The 6151-nt window shown below is 43.3% G+C and overlaps 1 protein-coding gene across 2 annotated transcripts in view; it reads left to right on the top strand.

The window, feature by feature from the left end:
- The window catches only part of PHF20 (PHD finger protein 20), a 124274-nt gene that overhangs the window by 340 nt on the left and 117783 nt on the right, over window positions 1–6151 (top strand). The gene's annotated exons all lie outside the window — the stretch shown is intronic.

The raw sequence follows: 6151 nt of genomic DNA, 5'->3' as shown, positions 1-6151 counted from the left end.
GGGCCGGTGGCTGTCTTTGGCGCCAAGCCCCCACCATCACCGGGGAGCCGGTGGTGGTGGTGGTGGTGGTGGTGGTGGTGGTGGGTGGTAAGCGGTAAGCGCCAGGGCCAGAGCCTGAGCTTTGTGGCCCGGAGACCTCCACCACCAGCCTTTGCTATTGCCTTTTTTCTGGGAATGCGTTTTTGAAAATTGACTCTTTTATCCTATTCTGGGGAGCACACCCCTTTCTCAAGCCCGACTATGGGAGTGTCCCCTTTCTCTAGTTTTGAAAATGTGGGTGGGTCACCCCTTTCTTAAGCTCCAGCCCAGGGGGGTTTATCTCAGTTTCCAAAGCCCCCTCAAACCGAGGATGTACCCCCTTTCCTAGGCTCCTCAAACTGGGAAGACGCTTCCTTTTTTCGAGCCTTCAATCTGAGTAAGCACTCCCTTTCAAATTTGGAGCTTCGCCCTGTTAGCGAGTCTCTCAGATCTGGGGTCCAATAACCAAAGTTTTGGGGTACTTATATTTCCACAAATCCAAGCCCCCTTTTCCAGGCTCCTAATCTGGCAATGTGCTTCCCAGAATTTCTTAAATTTAAGGGCTGCTTCCTTTCCTCAACCCTTCAAATCTGAGGTGCACTTCGTTTCTAGATACGACTGGAAATGAGATCCAAGTCCTGAAGTTTAAGGGTACATATATGCAATTACACAAAGAAGGGAATTCGCTGCTCTTCCAGCCACCGTTTTTGGGTTTGCACCTTTTTTCATTAGTTCCCCAAATCGAACATCCTGTTTCCCGAGGGAGACTCATTTTCATGTCTGAGGGTGTATTTGTTTCTTGTGTTCCCCAAATGTATGGGATACACCCCTTTGGATACACAATTTTCAGGGTGCAGTCACCTTCCTGATGCTTCTTAAATCTGGGAGGGTACATCTTTTTTTCTGATTTCTCTCATTCCCAGGTGGTAGTCCATGGTTTTTGAGCTCTTCTGCCATCTAAAACATCCCCTCCCCTCCCCCCAGTTTCCTTCCATTTCTGGAACCTCAGTTCCCTGTAGGTGCTCTCCCTGTTCCTTTTTATTTATTTTTTTTTATTTTAAGACCGATATCAGTCTTAGCACTTGTATTTTCTTTTTTTATAAAGATTTTTTAAATGTATTTTTATTGATTTCAGAGAGGAAGGAAGAGGGAGAGAGAGTTAGAAGAGCTATTTTTTTTGAAAATGTAGTTTCTCAGGCCCAAACTCTCTCCCCCACTGAGGCCTCATACAGCTGCACACTGAAGAGTTAGAAACATAAATGATGCCCTAGCCGGTTTGGCTCGGTGGATAGAGTGTCGGCCTGTGGACTGAAGGGTCCCAGGTTCGATTCCGGTCAAGGGCACATGCCCACAAGGGTTTCGGGCTCGATCCCCAGTGTGGGGTGTGCAGGAGGCAGCCAATCAGTGATCTCTCTCATCATTGATTTTTCTATCTCTCTCTCTCCCTCTTCCTTCCTCTCTGAAATCAGTAAAAATATATTTAAAAAAAAAAGAAACATAAATGATGAGAGAGAATCATTGATCGGCTGCCTCCTGCACGCCACCCACTGGGGATTGAGCCTGCAACCCAAGAATGCGCCCTTGACTGGGATGGAACCGGGACCCTTGAGTCCTAAGGTCGATGCTCTGTTCACTGAACAAGACCAGCTAGGGCTCTTCCTTTGATGAATGGGTATCTTTAGCACAGCACTTTCTCTGCTTCTGTGACCTTTTTTTTTTTCCTGAGCATCCTTCCTATAGTCATACCTGAATTCGCTTTGCCCAAAGGGAGGCTCTCCCTTCTAAAGGGGTGTCTGCATGTTTTCTTTCCTGTGTCTACTTTATCTTTTATCTTTCTGCTAACTGGAACTCTTCTCTGTCAGCTTGCCTTATTCCCAGGCGTTTTCCTGGTTTCTACCTCTGGACACTGCTCTGCTTACGGGTGGCTGTACAGATTTTCCCTTTCTTCCCCTAACACTGGAGGTGGCTTCATGTCCAGGACTATCTGATGCCCCAAGTGCTGGATTTAAACTGGGAAGGAATCACCTCTCATTTCTTTGGTTATTCACAGGACTCTTAATCCTCCTGGTGGTTTGCTTCCTATAACATTCTGGTTAGATGAATACTGTTTTCTCCTTTGCTTTATTTTTCTGTATTGGAAAAAAAAAAAGCTCTCAGGAGATTCTTCTAGTCTTGCTTTCAGCTCAAAAGCTTCCTCCCTACATTGGCTTACTTCTTTCCTTTTATCAAGAAAAGAGATCATTTGGAGGAATGTCTTATTACTCTTTTTGTTATTGTCCCTGGGGTGCAGGTGAGGGATGGATCCTTGTCTCTCCCATCACCTATCTGCCAAGCCTTGCTCCCAACCCTTACCTTAAAATCTACAAATACCTGGGACCTCTTGTCTTTTAAGAGCCTCTCAGTAGCTTATTTCTTTTGTATTTCCCTCTGCCTTTCTAGATCTTACTCAGGGCTTCTCAGCCTGAACCCCTTAATCAGATTAATTTCTCCACAGCTGGAATCCCAAGTGCTTATGGGATAATGACACCTCTGACCTTTCTTCCTTTTGAGAAGTACTTGAGTGTGCAGCTGTATGAGGCCTCAGTGGGGGAGAGAGTTTGGGCCTGAGAAACTACATTGGCAGGACAAGGCCAGAGGAAAATACTGCATTTTTAGGACCACATCCTTCTGAATCTCATTTGGAGATTGGAAGTTTGCCAAGCACCTGCTTCTTAGGGATGCTGGGGGATTTAATGATACTCCCAGGAACCTGTAGGAATTAATGGGGCATGTGGAGAAGTGTTTGAACTCAGTGTTGGAACTTGAATTGTATTTTCAGAACAACTAAGCTGTTTTATATTATATCTCATGTTCATGAAAGCCCTAGAGCTAAGTTGTGTTATTTTAGGAAGTGAAATAGATCCATATTTAGATCATTTGGTCATTAGTAAGTACCAAATTCATTAAAAAACATTGGAGGTCTGTCTGAGCAGTACCTAATAAAATAAAAGTGAACAGGTACTTTGTCTCTTTATTTGCCTGGTTGGTGCTTTATCTGTGTACTGCTATGAACAGTGCACCCAAGTGTTCTATACCACTGCTTCTCAAACTTGAATGTGCTTATAAGTCACTTGGGGGTGGGGTCTTGCTAAAATGCTGATTCTGATCCAGTAGGTTTAGGGTGGGGCCCGAGTGCCTGCATTTTTAATTCCCAGGTGATGCTAATGTTACTGAACTATATTTTGAGTAGTGAGGTTCTGTACACAAAGTCAAAGATTTCTGTGTGAAAATAGGAAGGTGGTGGTTAGCCTTATGCTAACCTTATGCTTATTTGTATTACGTTCCATTTTCTCTTTATCCAGACACATACCCCTTAAAGTTTGTACAAGGCATGATCTCCTTCTGAGTACTACTAGTTATACTCAATTACAGTTATTCTAGCATCTAGCTTTAAAAACCATGGCTAAAACTTCTCTAGGACTTTGATTTCTATGTACTTTGTCAAATTTATTTATTTATTTTGTCCACCTTTTCCAAAACCTGGGTGTTCCCCTTCAAGTTCCATGATAGCTCACTTAATGGCTGTAGGCCTGTTACTGCCATTTGTACATGTATTAAAACTTACTTAGTCTCCAATTCTGAGATGTCAAGGTAGTTTCTAGCTTTTTACTGCTATAAACAGTGCTTTCTGTAGAAACATATTTAGCCCGATCATTATTATCTCCCAAAGATAAATTCCTATATGTAATTGGTAGGCCAAATTACGTGCTTATTTTTAAGACTTTTAATGAATATTGCCAAAATGACCTGCACAAAGGATGCATTGATTTATACTTCCACTAACAATGTATGAGAATGCTCTCTTTAAAAACAAGGTACGAAAAGCTGCTCAATTTTTTTCTATTTCCCTTGAAAATTTATTCATATTTGTTAAACTTTAACAATTTTTTAATTGAATATTTTTGGTGACATTGGTTAATAGAATGATACAGGTTTCAGGCATACAATTCTATAATACTAGAGGCCTCGCGCACGAAATTCGTACGCAGGTATGGTCCCTAGGCCTGGCCTACAATCAGGGCCATCTTCTCCGGCTGCCTGCAGCTGGCCCCGCCCCCTGCCGCCACCTACCCAGGTTCCCAGTTTGCCATTTTCCCTGTTCGCCATTGAGTGATTGGAGCCTGCCAGCTGGGAGGAGGAACTGAGAGGTTGGCCATTCCCGACCGATCGCCGGCCCTGCCCCCACCGTGGGTTGCCCTCTGTGTGTGGGGCGACTGGCGGGGCAGGGGCCTTGGTCTGGCGCTGCCCGCATCCCCTGCCATCCCCCCGATTCCCCATTTGCCATCCGGTGATCGGAGCCTGATGGCTGGGGAAAAGGACAAGAGAGGTGGTCAGTGCGCCTCATAGTGACTAGTCGAGCAGTCATTCTGGTCGTTCTGCTGTTAGGGTCAATTTATATATTATCCTTTTATTATATAGGATATCACCTGTATATTGTATTATGTGTTCATGACCCCTAGTCAAGTCTCCTTCCGTCAACATTTATTTATATTTTGTTAAATTTAAATGCTTAAATATTTTTTGCTTAAATTCAAACATAATTCTTGACATAGAATCATTATATCATACTTCATAGCTGATATAATCATCCAGCTTGTTTCTCTGATTCCTCACCTGTTATCCTACCATGGTAGGGAGCCTGAGCTATCCCAAGTCAGCAGGGTCACAGGTGTTGGAATGTCCGAATCTTTGGTTTTCTAGGTTCTGGAAATGGGTCTGGGAAAGGCAGCGCTTGGAACTTGAATGGAAGCTGCTAGCTTATCTCTGTATGGGAGCTTCACAAAGGTGAATGCTGGTGGGAAGATGACCTTCTTTGATGGGGATCATTTCTTATGATTGTCTCTCTCCTTTTGAACCCACATTTCTAATCTATTTCTAAGTCTTAGTGGGTTTTTTCTTTCTAAACGTCTTAGGTCATTTCCCTGGCTGTTACCTGTCATGGCCTTTTTCCAGCATAATCCTATTCTGGGCTCTAATCAGGACGAATTTGAATGACTAGACTATTTTGTGTCCTGGTCCTCCCCTTCCCCCATCCCTCACATGAATGTCAGATTCTCTTCAGTCAGGGATTTGATCTGGATTTGGCTATAGTCCCAGCTGCTCCACTCACTGTTGAGACCTCAGGCAAGTCACTTAATGCTACTGGGCCTCATTCTCCCCTTTTGTAAAGTGAGGGGCTGATTTTCTCCAAGGTCTGCCCTGTTCTGAGTCTTCGACAGTACCTTGCTTAGAAACCCAGTGTCTGGGAGCTTGTTGTAGCAGATCTGATTTCTTCACGTGCTCTGTTGGGCAGGCTGCCAGTCATTCTCTTGTCCGAGTCACTTCTGCCACTGCCTCTTTCCTAGCCAAGGCAGCCAGCTTGTCCTCACACCCAACTAGAGCATTCTTCTGCCTCCATGTCCTCTGTCAGTTCCATGCTTTATTTTATTCAAAACTGCCTAAACTTCTCAAAGAAATCTTCCTTGAATTCTCTGTTTAATGTTCACTACTTCCCTGAATCACTAAGAGGGAGGCTGTATTTTACATAAAACATGTTTATTTGTAAATTCTCTTGTCTGATGTATATTTTAAAAATGTTTTCCTCTCCTCCCTACTCCAGCTTTCCTTTTTTTGCTTTGAATTAGCAGCGTAGATAGAATGAAATTCTACCAGGTGGCTTAATGGTTGGGTGTTGACTCATGAACCAGGAGGTCACAGTCAGGTTGCGGGCTCGATCTACAGTAGGGGGCGTGCAAGAGCCAGCAGATCAATGATTCTCACCATTAATGTTTCTATTTCTCCCTCTCCCTTCCTCTCTGAAATCAATAAAAACATATTTAAAAAGAAAGAAAGAAAGAAAAATGTAGCCCTAGCCAAATATCTCCATTGGTTAGAGCATCGTCCCAATATGCCAAGGTTTCGGTTCTATCTCCGGTCAGGGCACGTACAAGAATCAACCAATGAATGCATAAATAAGTGGAACAACAAATCGATGTTTCTCTCTGTCTTCCTCTTTCTCCAAAAAAATCAGTAAATTAAACAAACAAACAAACCACGTGGCCTATCTAAGTAAACTGTAATTGGATAAAGAGTAATTTTTTTTAAAGTAGTTTAT

Source organism: Myotis brandtii, unplaced genomic scaffold (assembly GCF_000412655.1).
Source record: "Myotis brandtii unplaced genomic scaffold, ASM41265v1 scaffold61, whole genome shotgun sequence".
In the NCBI taxonomy this organism is placed as follows: domain Eukaryota; kingdom Metazoa; phylum Chordata; class Mammalia; order Chiroptera; family Vespertilionidae; genus Myotis; species Myotis brandtii.
This window is presented reverse-complemented; position numbering and strand designations above follow the sequence as displayed.